We start from the raw sequence: 22,174 nt of genomic DNA, 5'->3' as shown, positions 1-22,174 counted from the left end.
CGAGGGGCCCCCGAGCCGCGCCCTCCCGGGCGGCCTGCGCGGGGTTCACGGCCCCAAACTCCCTGGGAGTCAGCCCCTGAATTCCCGCCTCATTCCGCCTCCGTCCTCCTTTACGAGTTGGCTGATAGTAATCCGATTTTTCTCCCAAAGCAGAGATTAAGTGAGGCAAAATTGCTGGGAAAAAAACCAAACAAAACTCCTTGGAAACACGAATATTGCTGTTGTTAAGAGAAGAGGATAATCTGGTGTCACAGATCTCCACACGCAAATGTGAATTCAGCTTGGCTGCAAGGTCCCAAGCCATTGCAGTTGGAGTCCTCTAGCTTTTGAACACATAACATGTGTAATCAGCCTTGCCTTAGCAGGCTGAATTCAACCATGGGGAATAAACACTTAAAAGAAAAAAAAAAAAAGTAACTTTCAGTCACAAGAAGGCAAAATAGCAAATTTGCACAGATTTACGATAATAGTACTGAATTAGTACCCCTATGTTGTCAAGCATATTTGGGAGGAAAAAGAGCACCCTAAGCACTGGTAGCATCAGTCACCCTTGTAGTACCACCACCATCATGCAGCGGAACAGCTTGTTACATGGTTTTCAGTAGTAGATGAAAAGAATGTAATTTTCAGGTGCTGATGAAATGTTGCCATGTCCGTGCTTCCACAGCTGCAGTCACAGCCGAGATTCCTCCCAGCAGCGAGGTCAGAGGGCAAAGAGGAAGGGTGGGAGCCACACCTACACAGATATCATTTTTCAGCTTCATGATTCAAACATACTCAGCACTCCACTGACCACACTCTCTCTCACCACAAAGGAGAAGGGACTTTGGACTCCACAGGTTCCAAAGATCAGCCTTTCAGCTATTACAGGCCCCATGGTCCATCCTTTCTGCTGTGGAAGCGCTGGATACCTTGATGGTATCCAGGTGCAACAGTTCCACTGTAAAAAGTGTCTTAAGGAAGAAATCATTCCCCACTTCTCTCAAACAGCTCTAAGACGCTGATACTGCTTTTCTGGCCAGGGTAGTCTAGCGCAGGCTCCACCAAAATGTCAGAAAAACCATTTGAGGATGGTTCATGTTTATGCCAATCCACAGAGTTACTTGGAGAACTATTTAGATTAGGTTTTAACATTACTGTTCCTTGTTAAGATGCTGAAAACTGATCTCTGTCCAAGTCTATGCTTAGGGCTTAAAAAGGGCTTCTTTTTTTTTTTTCCCCACAAAGAAACATGTAGGGCATTATCTCTCCTTCCTCGAGCATATCAACCATACCACTTGTGCCAAATCATGGGAGAATCCAGAACAGATTTTGTTGCTCAGACTAAAGACAGCAAAATTTTGATGAACATTTTTTTACTTGTTTGGCACATACTTGTGCCATAGCTGCCAAGAGGTGGAGTCTCATATATTTAGGGAATGATAAACGTGAGGATTTTAGAACATTTCATATTTTCCCCCTTTTGAAACCTTTTTAGTGATACAGGAAGAGACCCCTATGAAAGCGAAGTCAATGGAAGGATATCACAGATGAGGCTGGTTTAAGTCAGCTTGTAAGATGTAACAGTCAACAAGACATTGGGCAACACGTAATGGAAGATGAATCAAAAATAATTTATATGTGTCCCTTTGTCTTCCATTCACCAAACACAGAAGTTCATGCCATAGGTCACGTGAAAGAGTTATATCACTACAATAATATCCTTTCTATACTACAGAGAGCACATTCCTAAAATCACTAATCATTAGTGGTATTTGTTGTGTACTGGAAAAATCACTCCTTGAATAATTTGTGGCTTAGTAGTGTTGTGCATTAACAGGAACATCTGAACATCCTACACATAACTCAACAACAGTCTCTGGTGAACCTGATAGAGGTTTCCTCCTGTCTTATGTTGTGTTGTGAAGGTGTTTTGTTGGCTTGATTTGAGTATTCTAAATGTTTTGATTTGTTCATGTAAAAAAGGAGTATCTGAATCTGTGAGAAGGTTGATTTTTAAATGGGATGTGAAAACTTGTAGAATTCCTAAGAGCAGCCAGAGGCAGAATTTGCTTAATCTATCTTCGAAATTTGTCCCAAAACCACATTCCTTGACCAGAAATGGTTTTTGTGGAGCCCTCGGTTGCATATTTTGCACAGGGAACACCATCCTGACAACAGCAGTGACGAACTATTAGAGGTTATACACCCTAAAAGCCTTAAAGATTCATAGAATCTACAGAGCCAAAGAATTAGCAATGCAACTGCTCAGAAGAGTTGTCTTAATACATGGTTTTCATTCAACAAAACAATCTGAAGAACTATACAAATCCAGATGGTCACCCTGGCTTCAAGAATCTTCCTTCTTCTCAGAAGATTTCAGCACAAGATGAGTTTAGGTACACCAGCGGCAGAGTACTGCACATTTTGGTCTATGAGAGTTCCCAGGCATCTCCTCAGGGGGAAACAGAACTGTGTAATAAAGATTCCATTTTAGTTTGTGACTTAGAACTGTCCCTGTCATCAAATCAAAACAGATACAGAATTAAAATGCTGTGGGAAGCAAATACAAATATAATAACATATGATACCAATCTCATAAGGCAAGTTGCCAACACGTATTAAGACATCAGCACAAATACTGTTTTTCAAGATAATGAGACAGAAGACCAAACCATCTTCTTACTGCTGATAGGAGAATGTTTTGCCAACTAAGCATTTCTGTAATATTTCCTTCCCATTGTGAGTAACTTCTAGAGGTAACTGAAACTATCATCTCCATCTGGTTCTCTCATTTTCCCTTGAGAAGCTTATGAGCAATTGGGCTTCTTTCCCACCACAGCTCTTTAGGTTTTTACATTCTTTCATTACATTTCGAAAGCTGAATTCAGCTGGAGGGCAGGGCTGCTATTCAGAGGGAGGTCCACAAAAGCAATCCCAAGGTCCTGCATCTGCAGGGAAGCAATAGCCCCATGCAACAGTACAGGCTGGGAGCTGTTTGGAAGCAACTCTGCACAATTAAACTTGGATGTCCTAGTGGACAATTCAAATATGAGTCAGCAGTGTGCCCTCGCAGCAAAGGCAGCCAAGAGCGTCTTGAACTGTATTAACAAGCGGGCCAGGGAAGTGATCTTTCATGAGACTTCATCTGAGTATTGTGACCAGTTTTGGGCTCCCTCGAGTACAGAACGATATTGACACATGGGACAGAGTCAATCAAAAGGCCTCCAAAACAGCCAGAGGTTGCAGAACAAAGTGCACATGAAGATGCTGAGACAGCTGGAATATTTTCATCTTGGAGAAGAGAATGCTAAAAGGAGATATTGTTGCTGCTTACAACTTCCTGACTGCAGGACAGGACTGGAAAATGGAACTAGCCTCTTCTCAGAGGTGCACGATGATGGCACAAGAGCCAACAGACACAAGTTGCAACATGGTAAATTCCATATTCTAGATAAAAGGGGGAAAAAATACCATGAGAATGGTCAAACGCGGGGGTTGCTCAAAGCAGTTGTAGAATCTCCATATTTGGAGATGTTCAGGACTCCCCTGGCCATGGCCCTGATTAACTTGATCTGATTGGACCTGTCTGAGGAAGGAGTTGAACTAGATAACCCCTGAAGGTCCATTCTGACCTCACTTATGACTATAGGATTCTAAGGCAATATGTAATGTACTATGGAGGAAATTCCCGTAGTTCTAAATAAGCAAAGGTGATGTTCTAAATAAGCAAAAGAGATTTCAACTTTCCAGTTTCTGTAGTTACTTATCTGTGTTCTCTAATTGAAATAAGAACTTACTCTGAAAAGGTTGATTCTTCTGAACTCAAAGAAAAGGAATAATGCATTTAAAGGAGACAAATTATTGACTTCCTTCATGGTATTAACACATTAGATCTTTGCTAGCACCTCCATTTTCTTATCCCTTGAATCTTGATACGTAACACATGGTCTAGATTTTTTCTGTGACAGAATTCAAAGGCCCAGCCAGCCAGCTAGTACCAGTGCTGTATGTGCATCTAAGGGACATATGTCTCCTTTCTGATGTCAGCAGACACCTGAAGGTTATTACTAGCACTGTTACCACACATTCACTTGTGAGCAAGTCCAGATCTATATTCAGGTTCACAGTTTCTCTCTGCAATTCACTGAATTATTAGATAATTCAGTGAATTCTTTTTCCAGAAAACAAATTTCACTGCTTATGGTAGAATTCCAGCCAAGAGAATCTATCTGCTAGCAATCTGCTTAATTAGCATATTCTTAGGGTTGTTTAGATTACAGCTACAGTGGCAGTATAGTCAAATTTGGCCGATAAATTAAGAGGTCTTAATGCCAGGAAAACAAGAGCCAAATGCCTCACTATGGCACATTAACTCTGTGCTTTCCAAAATGTCCAGTAGGTTAGGTCTTGCAATTTGCTCAGATGTCATGCTTAGGTACGCAAATAATGTTAAGCATATAATACTCAGAACTAAACTAACTGCAGAATTTTCTTTAGCCAAAATGTTTTCTAGCAGTAACATGGTTTCATTTCAGAATGAGGGACCTGAATAAGGTCATCTGCTCTATTTTAGTTCCTCCTATGTTCTTGTGAAGCTGTGTTGGTTTAAATGCTCTTGGACTCAGTGAACTATCCATCAGATATACTGAACATGCAAACTTCTTCACTATAATACAGGGATGTCTTGATGCCACTCTAAAAGGATCATTTAATATTAAACGAAATCTTTAAGTCCTGTGGGTAGGTAGCTGTTTTACCTGAGAGTAGATAGATCCAGTGTCCTGCCCATGAACCCAGCTCAGCAGGTGTGTTTAAAATATGCCATGGAAAAAATATGCCATCTCTAAATTTGTCCAGACTTCAGAGTATTTAAAGGGATTACTCACTGAAATACAGCTTTATAATATAACAGCTACAACAACACTCGAACAAACCCCCAACCCTTTTCTTATTATTTTTAATTATTAAAAGTATTTCAATTAAACAGAAATTGTTATTGAAAAAGTTATAGTTCTTCCTTCGGCTTCTTGGAAAACACCTTTTAATAAATGGTTCCATAGTATTTTAAATTAAAAATCTAAAGAAAATACATGAAAAATCGTGAGTAATTTAAGCTATCGTTAGTTCTCGAGAATAGAAACACCTCTGGAACTTCAGGAGTTTACACGGTGTTTCAAATGTAATTGTAGTAACTGTTGTTACTGCTAACCTACAGCCAAGCTGAATGGTTGGTGTCTGATCTTGCAAACACTTCAGAATCCTGCAGCTTGCTCTGTGGCATGAGCTAAATGTGTACTACTAAAAGACTGCAGGAGCTGGACCTTAAGATGTATCTTTTGTTGCTCTTGGCTACTCTTTTTCATCTCATTTGGGAATTCTGGTTTTTGTAATAGCTTTCAGTAAAAATCCTTCTACTCCTCCTCTCTTTGTTTTCATTTTTTTCTTTGTTCCAGTTTTAATTGCCTACTATGCTGATTTTCTTTTTTAAGAATAACAACGAAGTCCTAGTTGCAGATGGATTTTAATTCATTATTTTAGAAAGGAAAATGGGTATTGATTGTATATTATTCACATCAATGGGTGTAGTTAGTCTTGTCCTCAGAAACACATTTACAAAACCATCATGATATATTGACCTAAGATAAATTTTTAATTCACTTCAGATACAAGCCTCATGACTGTAAATAAAGCACACTTATTTGACACTCCAGAGTTATTTGGTTGCTGAGTGGTTTCTGTTTTTAAAAGAGAATAAACATTTAACATTTATTTCTGGGTTATTTTGGTAAGAAAATCTGTTAATTTTACTTGTTAAAGTCATTATCAGGAGGAAATGTTAGCATAAATTCCAAGAGCAATTTTCTTTTACAGCATTGTATATGTGAAACAATTCATGGATGCTGGGGAAAAAATTAGGCTATTTTTTGCTTATTTAAACAGGGCAAAATAAAGAAGGAAAATATTAGGGAGGATCTCATATACTGTCTTCTACCTTTGAACAAGTTCATGTTTATTGGACCAATGCCCAGTACTACTAAGATCCTTCAAGTAAAAACTGTTAGAAAAACATTAAAGACGAATTGTATCTTGTAAGTGTGGGCTTGGTACACTTAAATAAAAGCAGTATTTGGAAGTATTGAGCAATCTAAATTCCCAGGATGCAGTGAATCCTACGGCTCAGTGAAAGCTGAAGGAGGAGACTATGATTACTATAGGATTAATTAAGCACATAAACACAGGCAAAATTTTAATCATGGCTTTACCTTCTGTTGGAATACAGACTTAAGTCTGTATCTATTTTGATGCATCAGGAATCATGAGTCTGCTCCTTCAATTATTTCCATACATTTTATCTCTGCTTTATGGTTAATGTATTGTTCTTTGCCTTCTCTTCAAAATTTTGCATTTTTGTCAGGATTTTAGTTTTCTCTTTTAGCTTTTCTTCTTTTATGCAAAGCCCAAGTTGAAACAACCTGTCATGACATGCACCTCCTCCAAATTCTGTATCTTGCCTATAATGTTCTAGACATCTTCTCTGCCTGCACCCTTATTTGTTCTTGCCTCTGAATTACTTTAGTCACTGTATCAGGTTAAATTATGATTTGATTTACACTGATTTCTGCTTCCAATCTAATTGACCAGTGCTAACTAGAAAAATTTTAGATGAAGCTCTTTTTACATGCTTGTGTAGACCAGATCATATTTATGAAATTAGGAAAATAATTAATAGCACCCTTTCTTTTGTCCTTACGAAGGTGAAAGAGAGGAATTAAGTGTCACATATTTCAGGCCTCTCTATCCATCTAAAGATAAATACTATGTCCACACATCAATGTCAGAGAACAACTTAATGTTTAAGTTCTAATGTATTTGTACCTAATGCTGTCTACAGGGGAGCCTCAGATGTAAACAGACCCTTGAGGGGAGATTATGATATTACAACCTGGGATTTGTGAAGACAGTGTCTGGAAGCTAAGATCCAAAAGGAAGAACTTCAAACAAATCTTCTGTTTCAGAAATAGATGCAGATGAGATTGGTAATTTCCTTAGTAAATAAATTAATTTATTTCAAGTGTTTATACTTTGTTCTTAAAACTGTTAATCAGGGTATGAACATGCTGATACCAGCTCTTTCTCCTCCAGATAATGAAATTGGAAACAAGCCTGAATTTTTTTCCTGATTGAATGTAGTCCCAGCAAAGCAAACTGAGCTGAGTTGAGCTGCAACCACATTAGTGATGAGTAAAATGAATTGTAGTGAAAAGAGAAGAACTGAAATGTAGAAATATATTCTAGAAATACCAGATTAATGATAAAAAGCTGGATACTTTTTGTACAGGTTTAAGTAATGTGCTGCTGATGGACAGCCCTAACTGGTGCTGATGAAATTCAGAGGTAGAACTGAAGGCAAAAATTACTCAACTTCAAGAAAATTGGTGTAGCATTTAATTGACATAGCAGAGAATTATAATTTTAAATGGAAGGAAGCCTGAAAATATTAAAAGCTTTAAAAGAAATATTACACTTTGCTAATACATACATGAAAATGAGAGCATATAATCAAATTTAAAGAAGAAATAGGGCTATTCTATATGAAAGTCAAGCTTTATGAAGAGTTTCAAGAATCAAAATACAAACTAAAAAAAAAAGAGAGAGACATAAAAGATGTTACAAAACAGTAAGTTTCTGGCCCTTATGGTTGTTGAAATAATTTTAAAAGATGGCCCAAATCAACCAGAACACAAAAAATAGAAGAAAGACTTGCACTCCCTGACCCCACATCTTTGTAAAACAGCATTTTCAGCCCTAGCAGTTTTTTTGAACTTTGTGACTGGCAATACTCAGTTCCCTAACCCCTTTCCATTTTCAGACATATGAGGCACAAATGACATACACTCCTGTTGAAGTGCAACACCACAGCTTCTCTGCTGACACATGCCCCAGTATTCCTCAGACAAGACTTCTGAGAAAGATGTGAGTTGCTGGATGAATTGCAATCTTAGCAGTGCCAGTCTCTCCTGTGAATGAGATACGAGTTATACAAATGTTAGTGTAACTGATTTGGAGAGACTCCTGAAGAATTTGGACAGTCAGTTGCAGCAGACGGGAAGGAAAAGGTTCACTAAATCATATCTTATGGGCAAACTTAAAGGGAAAGAATTACCATATTGAACATTAGGAGGTTAGAGCACTAACTGACAGGGTTACTGAGACAAGGCACAGCAACACAGATGTGCCATTTTCCTGGGAAGTACTGGAATGAGTGTGTATGTCCAGTAGTTCTTTTAAATGAGAGAGAGGCATGGCAGCCTAGCCTGCTCTAGCAAAAATAAAAGGTAGGGAATCCTTGTTAAAAAGGTTGAGCAGGAGCGTAGTCTGTACTTTTCAGTTTATTTCTAAATATTAGGGATAAATCCTACAGCTGCTTCCTGAGAAGGAAAATAGTTTCTTTCCAGAGAAACTGGAAATATATTTTAAGCAGAATGGATCAGTGAGATGTTGCAGATCAGAAGGGTCTTTTCATTAGGTTTGGTGGCCACTAAGTACACGATTATATCTCAGTGTAAGCAGAAATCTTCCTGTTGGGAGTCCAGTCCAAGAGGGTGTCAAAAGTGGCCATGGCTTTGGTGGCAAGTTATATACTGAGGTATGAGGTCCAGTCTCTTAAACAATTTTACAGCAATGGGAGAAAGGAGGTAAACTAAAAGAAGCACTTCTTTCACCAAGACCATGAAAACCTCCTGTAGCCTCTCATGCAAGTTGTCACAATGAGAACCAATCAGTACACTGATGTTTTTATTTTGTCACCTCAGGTATCCCTAGGCAGCACTAGCCCCTTCATTTTTATGCCAGTGTGCAGAGTGTTCTCTTGGATGTATTTTATGTTTCAGTAGTGATTTACATTCACCAAAATGAAGGCCAGATGATCACCTCTGTTATGCAAATGAATGCAGGGGGACAGCAAGGGAGTCAGTAACTTGAAGTGGTAAGAAGGGGCAGCTGTCATTCTGTTCAGGGGGCTTTTTCTCTCTATTCATTGACCTTTCAGTAGCTTTCTTGCTTGCAAATTCTCATTCAAGGGGAAGGGTGCAGTCAACTGGAAGGCAATTTCGGTTAGAAACCACTTTATGTCACAACTGAGACTCAGCTTACACAGGGAAAGATACACAGGATATTAAAGGTGTTCAATAAGTAAAAGCCTTGTTACTTTTAGTGCATATAAACTCTCAACACTTTAAAGCAACAGGCTTACAACGTATTGGTTATTAAGACAGAGAAAGACTTATTTTAATAACATGCAAGTAGCTAGGGTATCTATGCTTAGGGAAAGAAATATAAACAATCTACATGTAATTATCGGGAAATATACTTAATACAGACTATAGTTATGTTTGTCTTTTTAGAGATGTGAATGAAATATTGAATTAAATATTAATCATGCCCTTCAAAAGCAGACAGTGAACTGTGGACCTCCAGAGCTGAATCCATTCTCTTCAGCTTAAGCTAAATAACCAAGCTCCTAGGAACCTGTGGGACAAGAACAGTTATAAAGGAAGAGGTTTTCCAGACCAGCAGAATTGTGTCAATATAATTGTATCATTCTAACTGAAGTAGTTTACATAAAAATGATAATATAATACTTCTGGTATTTAAATATTACAAATACTAAAAATTATTTTATAAAACCTCTTTTTAAGGCTTAATACTGGGTATTAATAGAGATTCAGTTGGGATCCAGGCCTTAAGCCTTACAGATGGCTATAAGACCTGATAAAATTGTGAATATTCATATTTTGAATCCACTGAAATAGATTAAGTTTTACCTGTATGGGATTAATGTGTATGTTTTTGATTTTCTTTCTTCTTTCTGGCTAGGATGGAGAAAGAATTTGGAGGGAAAAAAAGCAACACCCCACATGGGAATTAACAAATTGATATAATAACAATTGTACATATGTACATATAAAACTAATACATTCGTTAATTAAATAAAATTAATAATTCCATTGGATTTTCAGAAGGTAGAAAGGTAATAATTCTATTTCTCTCAGTGAGAGTAGAATATTCAAAATCTTTGTCCCAGGGCAACAGATAATGTAAGCTTACAGCCTCCATTTTGTAAATTATGTGACAAGAGCCCAAAAACTCTGGTTCTGAATACTTCCTGAGCTTTGGGAAATCTGACTCGAAATTTGTGGCAAAGTCTTATTTCTGAAATTTATATCAATGCACTTGATTCTCTTCTACTAGCTGTAGTCCTACTTCAGTGGGTTAATTTCTGAAGTTCCCTTCTCATTCTGTATTGAGCATGAAGTTTGTGGTTTCCATTTCATACCTAAAGAGGGATTTGTGTGCCTGAAACATTCTTTTTTTACATCCCATTGGCTTGATGAAAAGACATTAGGTCTCCCTACAGGCCTTGCCTGCATGCCTCCTGAGAGAAAAAATGCAAGCTATAATGAGAGCAACTCACAACTGATTCAACCTGGAAGCCCTCACAGAAAAAAATACCCTTACAGTCATCAGACATTTCGCCTAGTCTGACATGTCAGGTTTTGGCCCTGTACTTCTAATAGAAAGCCCCTCCCAGAATAACTGAATCAAAATATCTAAAATTAATCAATATCATATTTATGTATAAAACAGACTAAGGGACGTTATTTGACCTTTTGGTAACTGACCTGCTAACAAAAGCAAGGTCTCACAGGATTTACCTCTTCATGCTCAGCGCGAGGCAACAAGCCAGTATAACATCTGCTCAGTACGCATTGCAAAGCAAATGAACAATGCTGACACCGTTAATCAGCTTGTCCAAGTGAATAAAATGTCAAAACCTGATGTAAGAAAGCTTGGCTTTAAAAGCAAACATTTCATGTGGATCTGCATGGGTCTAATGATGGATTAGTTAACCCTGGAAGATGAAGAATGACTCCAGCCTAATGTTTGAGGGGGAATTGCATCTAAATCTGACAACGTACAAAGAAAGACTGTAAAGAAATTAGAGATATGGGAACTACCTTTACAAAAATCAATCACCTGCCATTGGTGCCTCAAACTTCAGTGTGTGATATTAAACAGAATTAATAAAACACACCTTGAGTCCTACCAGGTTGCAAGCTGTGCATTAAAAGTAAGTTTTTTCATTCACACAACTGTTAAACTGCAGGTAGCATTTCTTCCTTCCCCTCTGCTGAGCCATGGGCAGGAACAGTACCTCAAAGGGAAAAAATACACAGAATTTATTTCAGTGAAATAGATGCAAAGCAGTGCAGCAGTACTTTAAATCTCGGGTTAAATTACGAGTGAAAACTCAGGAACAGTCAGTAAAGGGTGCTGATACTTCCTTATTTAATGAGGAGTAGAACATCTGTTGGGGAAAGAGAAGGTAGGGAACACAGACACATAGAAGCTACAGCTGGAAAAAATCTCTGCTAGCCAGCTTAAAAATGCAGGACCTATTCTATTGCTTTGTCAAATCCGCTTTTGAAACTACAAGGCTTTTCTGCTTCCAAGATTCCCTTTGGAAGATGTCTCTGGACTGTAGTGTATTTTGGTCTCAGAATATTTTTTCCTGATATCTTTTTTTTTAATAACCTGAATTTCTTCCCATAATAACTAGCACACCCTTTTGTAATAAAACAAAAATTCACCTCCCTTGGTAGCTTTCACTGCCTTTCTTTTAGAGTCTGATTGTCTTATATCTTCTCAGAATATCACACCCTAAGCTTCCCGTTTGGAAATTATCAGGACAGGAGGCCAACGCTGGCACATCACCAGCGGGACAGGCAGCCCCGCAGCGCAGGCCCAGGCCCTGCCAAGGGGCCGGTCGCGGTGCCCGCACCGCCACGAACGGGCTTCGCTCCGTCCTCGGGAACAAGGGCTGAGGGGCAAGGGACACAGGCTGTGACACACCCCGACTACGGGGGGTCACTGTGGCCAGGGGCCGTCATCAGGCACCAAAGGTGCCAAGGGAAAAAGCCCTACCCTGCTGACAGTTTTGGCTGGGGGTTGGGAGAGCTCCTTTTCCGCCTGCGGGTGCGGAGACGGGGACTCTCACCCTCCTTACAGGGCAGTTGCCCCTCTCTCCGGGCAGCCACAGGAGCGCGATGGCAAAAGGCCAACGCCCAGCAAAGCAAAGGACCCAGCCCTGCTTACAAGCAGGTCGCCCAGCGCCAAGCCGGCCGGCACAGCCTGAAGCTGCCCACCAGACTCTTAGGGATCCCTGCCCCGGGGATGCCAGGGAGGGACCTTTGCCCAGAGGACCTTTCTTGTTTTTGCTTATATTCTCTTCCCTGAGGTTAAAAAGACTTTTAATACATGGTATGTTCTCTGTGTGTTAGTACTTCTCTGCTACAATCAAGTTACCTTTCAAACTCTTTTTTGATAAGCTTAGCAAATTGCATTCATTCTGTCCTTCACAGTAGGGCTTTTTTTCCAGCATTCAGATAATCTTTGTGGCTTTCTTTTTACACCACCTTCATTTCTTCCACTATTATAAAGACTCTTTTCTGGGATTTCATCTGTATAATATTTACAGGTAAAATTGATCACTTTAAAGCTACTTCTTCCAGACAAGTAGATGTTGCCTTAAAATACTCAAGGCATTAAGAGGGAAGAAAGGAATCAGCTCCCATTTCACATTTCCACAGAAACTTTTCAGATCCTCAGCTATTCAGGCTGCCCAATTTGTGAGAGTGACCATATGAGTGGTGCAACTGATAAAATCAGGGAATTACTGTACAGGTCTGGTTGAAGAAATGCAGAGGGTCTATAGTGTAGTGTAACACATCCAGTGTCTCAAAACTGAAAGTATTATGCTTTCTGATACAATTTTAGTAAAAAAAATAAAGGAAATACAAACCTCCTGCAGGTGACAATCTCATGTTGAAAATGCATTCAGACCCTACGTATAGGGGTGACTGAAGGTGATTCTGAAAGTCTGGATGTACTTTGAGTTTGACCCTTCTGAGAATGAGAGCTGGCATGTTCCCTCCTTGGAACTCAAAGTCTGTAAGTGTTTTTGACAGTTTAGGCTTTCAGAGGTTTATTAGTGAGCCAGGTGAAAACTGTGCTGCAGAAGAAGGTACTGCTAAATATAATAGTTTTTCAGCCCAGAATATAGAGGCTTTGCTACACAAAGGGCTACTAACAGCAGCCTGGTGTAGAATATAAAAAATGCATCTAAAAACTTGATAAAATCAGCCACAAAAATTCACCAACTAAACAACCAAATCATTACAAAAGTCATTTGGATAAGGGGCTGAAAAATCCTAAGCAGAAAAACAGGAACGATGGGAATTTGAAAGGTTGGGCTATCACTACAACAATGTGAGCACTACACAGCAGCTGCAATCAACAAAGGAAGCAGAGCTACTACTTGCTCAAGTACTTTATTGACAAGCAAGACATAGGTCATTAGACACTGAATGTGATCCTTTACCCAGCTGCCATATTGTAGTATGACATTTCATTTCAGAGCAGAGAACTGGAACTATTTTGCTAGTCCTCTTTACCCAGTATCAGTTAATTGCATCGTCCTCCTTGGCTGCTAAACCTGCTATCTTTTTCATGGAGATCACCTGGAGGTTTTTTCACTTACCATAAGCTTCAGGACAGGCTCCTCTCTCTTACTTCAGCTCAGTCAGTGGGAAAATCCTTTCTTGGGTCACAAACCACTACCAAACTGAAGATGACTGTCGTAAGGCAGTTGGTTTGCTCTCCACCTGAGCCAGAGTACTGAGTTAGGATGAGTTTAAACCTGGACCAGCATGATAATATAGAGAAATACTCATTGTTTCATCCAAATCCACTCAGATTGGCTGGTATGGTATCACAGCAGAAAGCACTCAAACAGGTACACACATGCACACAGATGCACTGACAGAGGTCCTCAAAATTCTAATGTATTTAACTGCCATGGTATAATAAGATATAACACTCTACATTCGACTGAATCTGCAGCAGAAATGTAGTGAATGGCAAATCCAAAAGCAGTGCTCTTTTCCCTGTCAAAGGACAGGGGGGATCTGCTACAAATAAGCAGTGGTGCTGGGGTGCTGGCCAGGCATCCTAACCAGGTAGACAGTGCTGGAACATGCCTTCTCTTTCTGGCCTTCCCTTGCTATCATTCCTGTAGGATCTGTGCTCTCTGCTTCCCCACTGCACCCTTGTGGCAACTGCAAGGTTGGCCTTGCAGGTACTTTTCTCATCCATTTTGATCTATGCATGTAATTTAGTTACAGGTTTTAAAAAGAAATATTCCTTCTTATTATGTCATCCATGAAACAATTCATTTATTCATAATAACTTTGTGTGTATTTTCTTGACAGTCCGGCAATGTTCTTATCTTTAACATATTTATCAAACATAAGGAAAATTGGGTTCTTTTCCACTCATTATTTAAAAGATTACTCATCCCCTGTGTGAGAATTTTAAAGAAAATCCACAAAACACAAATTTTTGCTTAACTTTTAGTTTGGTCTTCCAAAATAGAAGTACAATATTTGTCTAAAATTAGATTATTCAGAAGACAGTGGCAACAAATGTATTTTTATACTTGGAGTAATTAGTATGTTTTACATCCACACTGCAACAGCTGGTTTAGTCTGGCATTATAGTTTTTCCAGAGCTGTTGAGGGATTTCTTTAGCACAGTAGGATTTGTGTTGATTACTGCTGCACTTTTTTTAGTGGTTTTTATTCTTGGGGTTTTTTTTCTTATCTTGATTCTGAAAGTTCTAGCCATTTGGGGTATTACAAATTTTGGTACGTTTATACTGTAATTCCAGTACAATAACAAAGAAGTCAGACTTTCACAGACTTTCATGCACACACACACAACATAAACACACACATACACAAAAGAACTTGCAACTCATTTGCTGGGATCCTGAATTTGAATAAATATAAATATTTAAATTCTTTAAAGACAGGGTAGGGTGAAAAGGCGATTTTGGTTCTAAAATGCCTCAAAAAAGACCAAGAAAACCTCAAAAGGCTCCAAAACGACCTCAAAATCCTGATGTAATAAAATTGACTATAATTGGCTAAACTTGAGTAATAAAGGCAATATATAAATTATTGAGCAAAAGTAGAGGGTGAAAAGGTGATTTTCATCCTAAATGCCACAAAAAGGACACAAAATCCATTCAAACCCCCCAGAAATTCAAATAAAATTGACTATATTTGACTAAATATGAGTAAGTAAGGTGATATTTAAGTTATACTTAAAAAAAGGGGGGGTTGGAAAGTGATTTTGGCATTAAAATGCCCTGAGTAAATATGAATATCCCTCTCTACTCTACGTGTGAATAAATAGGAATAAATAGGAAAAATTAGGGTGATATTTAAGAAAGGATTAAAAGTGTTTTGGGCACCAAAATGCCTCAGGAAAGACCCAAAACGCCACAAAAACACCTCAAAAAGCCCCAGCATTTAAATAAAACTAAGATAGAATAAATAGAAATAAATTAGACTATTTAAGTTATTTAAGAAAGGGGAGGATGAAAAGGCGATTTTGCCCTTGAAATACCTTAAAAACGCCTCCAAAAAAACTCAAACCCCCTTAGAAATCCTCCCAAATTAAATAAATGTTGAATTAATATTAATAAATTAAAGCAGTAGTATTAAAAAAACATGGGGTAAAGATGCTTTGGGCACTGAAACGCCTCAAGAAAGCACCAAAAAGCCCCCCAAATGCTAATAACTGCATTTCAACTAATTAATAAACACTTAAGTTTTAGGGTTAATTAGTTTAATTAGGGTAGAAATTCAGATAAAGCGTTTAAAAGAGAAATTTGGCTCCAAAATGGGGCAAAAAAGCCCTGAAACCGCATTTAAACGGAACAAATTTAATCAGAATGAAAGAACCTGAGGTAAAAGATGCCTGTAATTGAAAAAATTTGAGGCAATTCACCTTAACTTGAGGAAAACCGGGGGTTAAAAGGCGTTTTTAGCCCTAAACCCCCTCAGAACACCTGAAACCCCTCAAAAGACTCAAAGCTCCCCCAAACAGCCGCGATTAAAACTAATTAATTGATTAAGTAATTAAATTATTCCCTCAGTGGATTAAATTAAGGCAACGAATTAAGTCACTACATGGGCTCGAAACAGGTTCCAAACCCCTTCGGATTTCCCCGACTAAGCCCCCAAGCCGCCTCAAAACCCTCCGCGGCGCCAACTAACGTCTTAATGAGTATCTTACTCAACCCCACGAGCGATGGTAACTTATTAATTTTGCTAATTAATTACATTTGGTAATTAACCTCCACCCTACCTTGCCCGCCGCCGCCGCCACCCCGCAGCGGCACGGCACGCCCCGCGCCGCCCTTTATATCACCTCGGTCGCTCCCCTCCCATTTCCGCCCGGGGCCAATCAGCGCGCCGCGCGCCCCAGCACACCCCGCCCACTGGGCAGGGAGGTGCCTTCCCGGGTTTTCGGTGCTCAGCCAATCAGCGCGCGGCTGCCCTTAGCAACTGGACAGCGCCGGGAGCCGCCGTGGCGCTGACCAATCAGCGCCGACTTTGCGGAGGCGCGCGAAGAGCTAAGCTAATGGGAGCACCGCGCGCCTCACGCCGGTGGCCAATCAGAGTGCGGCGGCCGGGAGGGAGGAAGGCAGAGAAACGGCGGCAAGCAGCGGCTGGGCGGACAGATGGAGGGACCGCCGGGGACACCGAGGGACCCAGGAGGACATCTCGCCGTTTTTGGGGGCTCCAAAGCTCAGGAGCTTCAGCGCTGCCTCCTCCCGCCCCCCCCCGCCGCTTTTCGTCTTCAGCGCGCGGCTTCACCACCCCGTGACACGCTTGCCATAGATGGCTATATTTGCATGAAGGGGCGTGGTGCCGTCCACTGGCGGGCAGCCTATCTGTGGTTTTTTTGCATAAAAGAGAGCCGGGTTTGTCGGCACCGCCGAGGGCTTTATAGCGCCCTGTCACTGACCCACAGGAACCCTCAAGGACAGCCTGCTGCCCCGTAGGGACCCCTCAAGGGCACCCCAGTACCCCACAGATGCCCCAAAACATCCCATAGAGACCCAGAGGTGTCCCATAGCGACCTCCAAAGCCACCCGAGTGTCCCATAGTGACCCCCAAGTGACCCAGAGTGACCACATAAGTGCCTAGAGGGACCTTTAGAGACCCCCAAGTGCCCTACAGAGAGCTCCAGGCGACCTATAGGGACCCCCAAGTGCTCCACAGAAGCCCTCAGGGACCCACAAGTGACCACCAGACCCACATCCTGCTCCATAGTGACCCCAAGCATCTCAGAGAGACCCATAAGTGACCCCCGATTGACCCATAGAGACTCCCAAGTGCCCTACAGGGACTTTCAGGGACCTCCAAGTGCCCCCTAGGAACCCCACCCCCCGTCATGCCCCCTTGACTCACCAAGGGTAAACAGACAAACCCCTCAACACCATCAGAACCTGCACCCACAGGGGAAAAGGTTAAAAAATACAGTAGACTCATAAGACCATGACAAAAGAAAAATTGTGTATGCAAAACTGTAAAACACAGAGACAGAAAAAGCATTTTATTGATGAAAAACATGGAGGACCAGGAAAAATCGAAGTCACAGCTGGTGTTCCTGGATAGAAAGGACAAGGATTTTGTGGATAGTGGGATCCAAATACCTTCTCCCCTGTTAGGACGCTGCAAAAAACCCTAAACATATTCAGACACAACACCACCACAAGATTCCTAAACAACACACTGGCAAAAAGCCTAAAGGAGCAGGTCAGAAACAGAGAACGAACCAATAATCGGCCCATGATTACTACAATCCCAGGGCATAAAGAAATTGGAAAAAAATTCTAAAAAGAAACTTCCCCACTATCCTCACCTCCATGAACCCATCTAACTTCAACTGGTCTCACCCCAGCGACGCACGGCGCAGTCCCACCTGCTGCTGGGAGCCAGGCCCTCTGGGCAAAGGCAGCTGGGCATGATAAGCAGTGGCCCAAGAGGCTGCCACCCTGCTTACAGGGGGCTCCAGCACGGGCACACGCCCAGGCCCTGCCTACAGGGGGATCGAGGTGCCTGTTATTTACATTTGAGTAAGCAAAACTGCAGTTCCTCTGTCCTCTGGTAGTAGTGGTGGAGGCTAGGGAAGGGTGAGTGCAGTTCACTGAGCCTCTTCCACTGTAGGTGGGAAAATAGGGAGAAAAGGTTTGTAAGAAAGAAGAATAAACAGTAATTCACAGCTTCTGCAAAAAGGGGAGTGAAAAGTGTGGAGACAGAAGTAGAGGAAGGCATAGAATATTATAAATTCATTAGAAGTAAAAACAAAAAAAAGAGGGACAGAAAAGCAACTCCAGTGTTACACAGACAAAGGAAGGCCAAATTTCTGTCTGTTGTGTATTTATATCAGCAAACCATCAAAGACTGTTTAATATAACATAAGGAATCTTTTGTTAGGGAAAAAAAAAAGTGAAGATAAAGCCCCAAGAAACTTCTTGCTTGGTTTATTAAAGTAAAAAAACCCCAAATTACTACTTATTTCAGCTGGAATAGGCCCACAAGAAATTTGTTGCTAGAAAGGAAGTACCACGGGAATCACATTCATAACCAAAAAACTAAAATTTCCAGCTAGTAATGCAGAGTAAAAAGCAGTAACAAGAACTGTGACCATTATGGTATTAAAAATTCACTTTTGCAAGAGAGTTGTACAGAATGCTCTCTCAGAGAGGAAAGAAATTTAATTGTCCTAACTTCCCATGAAGTGCATATGGCCCAAGTGATTTTGTTGTAGCTGCTACTGAGCATTTCCATTGGGATACAGTTTAATTTACATTTGTAAAGATCCCCTTTCAACAGAGGCTTTTATGGTGCTTAGAATGGTATAACCTTGGTTAAAGGTCCAAGTTTTATACGTGTAGAGCGAAGCTCAAACATTTAGTAAGATGTGTATAAGCCACCTTCTACCAGCCATTAATGCTTGACATCAAGAAAGGGGAAATTCCACCCAATCTGAGATCTGCGTTCAACGCCGGGACAGTCAATGTCCAAATTCTTTAATGGATATCTGATTCTGCAAGTTTTTTACCGTTTCAAGTCAGGCTTTGATGTTTCCTGGTTCTCTATGGAGGACGCGGTCGCAGCTGGGGGTGCTGAGCGGGGCTGACCACGGTTCCTGACAGGGATAGTTCTTCCTCTGCTGTGTTCGGTGCATTTGACAGTGACATCTGGTGACCAGTTTAGTTAAATGCAGGTTCGTACTTCAGGGCTCGTTTCTGTCAGCTCTTCTTTACCTTCAGTGTGGTAAAAAGTCCATCTGAAAGCAAAGACTTGGCAAAAGCACTGTAGTTTCTCCATTTACGGACTTTAGGTTCCTCTTTCCTCCTCTCACTGTTCCCAGCTGGATGCTTTCCAGAATGGATGTAGCCAATTGGACTAGAGCTGCTTAAGGTTTTCAGTCTTTACTGAAGCCTCTGCATTTTGCTTTTATCACCTGTCTAGAAGCAGAGGAAAATCCCCAAACATTTGTAATAATCTTCCCGCTTACTTTTTGTTTATACTGAGATGCCTGGAAGTAGGAATCTGCTCATCTCTTGTTCTGGTGAGCATGACAGAGAAGGCTATTCCCAATTTCTAAACTAGAACACAAATCTCATGAAAAGGATGAAGAAAATGTAAACCAGGAGAATAGTGTTCCAACATTGCTATCTGATATACAGGTGTTTGTTCCAGAAAGAGTGTTCACCAGATAGGGAGAGTGTGGATAAAGGCACACCTAGGTTATAAGGAACCTTCTCATTCAAAAGGGAGTGGGCATCCCTTTGCAGGCTGTTCAGAGCCTGCATGCAGTATCTGCATAGGCCCCCCTCCTGCTCACTGACTCATCTTGCCTGTTTCTCGGTCAAGCTGGGAGAAGAATCTTGCCTTTCTCTAAGTTTAATCAATAAACTGTTCATGCACTGCAGGAATGGAGCAGCTTGTCCTTTAAGGCCTGTTTTATGTTGCTTCTCATTTTATGGGATGAAACAAACAGTGTCAGATGTACAAGGCTTGAGTGCAGCATCAGACCTGAATGTTCCTGGGTTTGAGATCTGGTCTTAAACCGAGGCATTCCTAAAGTTCAGGTTCATCCAACGAACATGAGTTTATTCTTCAAATCAAGATTTTAGTCCATGTCTATCTGTGTCACTGGTACTTGAGCTTGCAAACTTCTAATTTGATATTATTTATCCCTTTCCCCCTTTAAAAGGGGTAGGGCTGGGGGTGTAAACCCAACAACTTTCCATACATTTTAATTCTTTTCTGAAGTAAAGAGCAGAGCGTTACCTATAAGCAGCCCTGATGGTCCCTAGTGGTACCTGCTTTGGCACCATATTATTGTCTTACTATTCACCATACAGCTTTTGCCTTTTTCTTTACTGTCAACTTTATGTAATAGGGCCCTGACTCCAGCAACAAAATGCTTGTTTATAACTGCAGGCCTTTGCATTGTTGAATTTCCTTCCGTCTCTGTAACTGCACCACAGGGCTGTGCAATTCTTTTTGCATGAAAACTTGTTCTCCATGATTGGCATTATCTTTCTATTCTGTGTTACCTGAGTCTTCAGTACGATGCACTTTCTTGGACTATCTTCTCCTTGGACCAATATTTTTATTAAAATATTAAGCAGAACTGGGACTGACAGAGACTTCAGAAAGCACACCCCTTTTCTTCCCAATTGTACAAACAGTTGTAATCTCTTCTTAACTATCCAATAGTTGTTCTTTTAATCTCAATTTTTTCCACCTTAATAATTAATCTCCCTTGAGGCAGTGAAAGCAATTCTTCATTTAAGTCTACTGAGATTAGTTCCAATACACTGAGCATGTCTAAAAAAGCAGTTATCTTACTGAAGACACTATAGATTACCACAATCTAGTGTGACAAAACCATGTGGCATTTTATCACAGTTTTCATTTACCTCTCTGACCTAGATTTCTCATTCTATAGTAATGGTACTGAAGTCTTGTAAAATGTCAGTTTTATCTTCTCACTTGCTCCTTTTAAAAATGCATACAGCATATTTTTCGCTGTGAGTCATAGGGTATTGCTGTCAAATTATAGGAACAAATATCCTATCTGCTATACCAGTGATTTTTTTTACGCCTTTGGATGGAGACAATCTACCCCTTAATTTCAGTTTTGTTGTTATTGTCCAAATTTTGGTAATACATAAGATGTGGTAAATGCTTCACTGCCATGAGATGCCCTACTCTTATTCTCATGAATGTAATAATCCCTACTGTAAACAGAAGAAAAGCTGTACTTAATTTCTAGGTCAAACTAAATCGTCCTTTGCCTCCATTGCATCGTGACTGGGTAGAGGCCTCACTTCTTTGCGCTTTAGCCTTTCTGTGTTATGAAGTTAAGAACCTGGGTTCTCTTTTCTTTGTAAGTCCATCTAGGCCCTTCTGGGTGATTTTCTGTACCTTTCACATCTGAAGAATGCTTTTTGCCAATTAATGCTCTTTCCATTCCTGTATAAACTCTCTACTTAGTCATACTTCACATTGAAGTGTCTGTTTTGACAAGTTTTCCTTTCATTTGAGGTTGGAGTTCATTTTTTTTTCATTATTTACACACTTGAATTACTCTGGACGACCTTACCAACTAGTTTCCTCAGTTTCTCAAACTTTGCATTTGAGAGACAAAAATATAATAACAGATCTAATTTTTGCCTAAATTGAACTTCTAAGACGAATTGAAGCAGTTTGTGATCCCACCATTTTAAAGAAATGTGGATGCACTTGAAAACAAAACCATTGTCCTGCACGAGCATTTCAGTTGTGTATTGACAATCCATTCCTTATTAGAACTAGATTTTACAGTTTGGATTTTAAAGTCTGGGGCAACACACAGATCTGCTCAGGCCTTTTCCCCTTGGATTTCATGCTTTGTGGATAACACAGATCACAAAGAGACCACAAACTTCCGAGGCTATGGAAGCAGTGTAGTGAGCATGAGGCATATTGCATTACAAAAGAACAAGGGAGTTAGAGACAATGGCCATACCAAAATAAAAGTAAAATTCAGTATGGTATCTGAGATATGTGCTGTATGCAGAAGCTTGAAGTAGGCCATAGGAAATGCTGATTGCTGTCCATATCTTTCCCCTTGTTTAGGGAGATTATGGCATCTGAAGAGAGTTGATGCTCTAAAGTTCCCTACCTGCTGCTAGTGAGTTGAATGGCTGTAATTT

At 40.4% G+C, this 22,174-nt stretch overlaps 1 long non-coding RNA gene across 3 annotated transcripts; it reads right to left on the bottom strand.

The window, feature by feature from the left end:
* Positions 1-2,231: 2,231 nt before the first annotated feature.
* On the bottom strand, positions 2,232-16,329 carry LOC113991361. 3 transcript variants are annotated; one of them, XR_005566171.1, is made up of 5 exons: positions 16,258-16,329; positions 13,583-13,706; positions 11,078-11,197; positions 3,317-8,000; positions 2,232-2,496 (listed from the first exon to the last, which is right to left on the bottom strand). It is a non-coding gene; the product is annotated as an uncharacterized LOC113991361 (long non-coding RNA). The 3 variants fall into 3 exon arrangements; XR_005566172.1 differs by having other exon boundaries at positions 2,232-2,451; XR_005566173.1 differs by lacking the exon at positions 2,232-2,496 and adding an exon at positions 9,807-9,854 and having other exon boundaries at positions 5,491-8,000.
* Between the last annotated feature and the right edge of the window lie 5,845 nt (positions 16,330-22,174).

Source organism: Pipra filicauda, unplaced genomic scaffold, assembly GCF_003945595.2.
Source record: "Pipra filicauda isolate LSUMZ 115617 unplaced genomic scaffold, ASM394559v2 scaffold64_size3178608_pilon, whole genome shotgun sequence".
NCBI lineage: Eukaryota > Metazoa > Chordata > Aves > Passeriformes > Pipridae > Pipra > Pipra filicauda.
The sequence above is the reverse complement of the archived record's forward strand: the minus strand, read 5'-3'. Positions and strand labels throughout refer to the sequence as shown.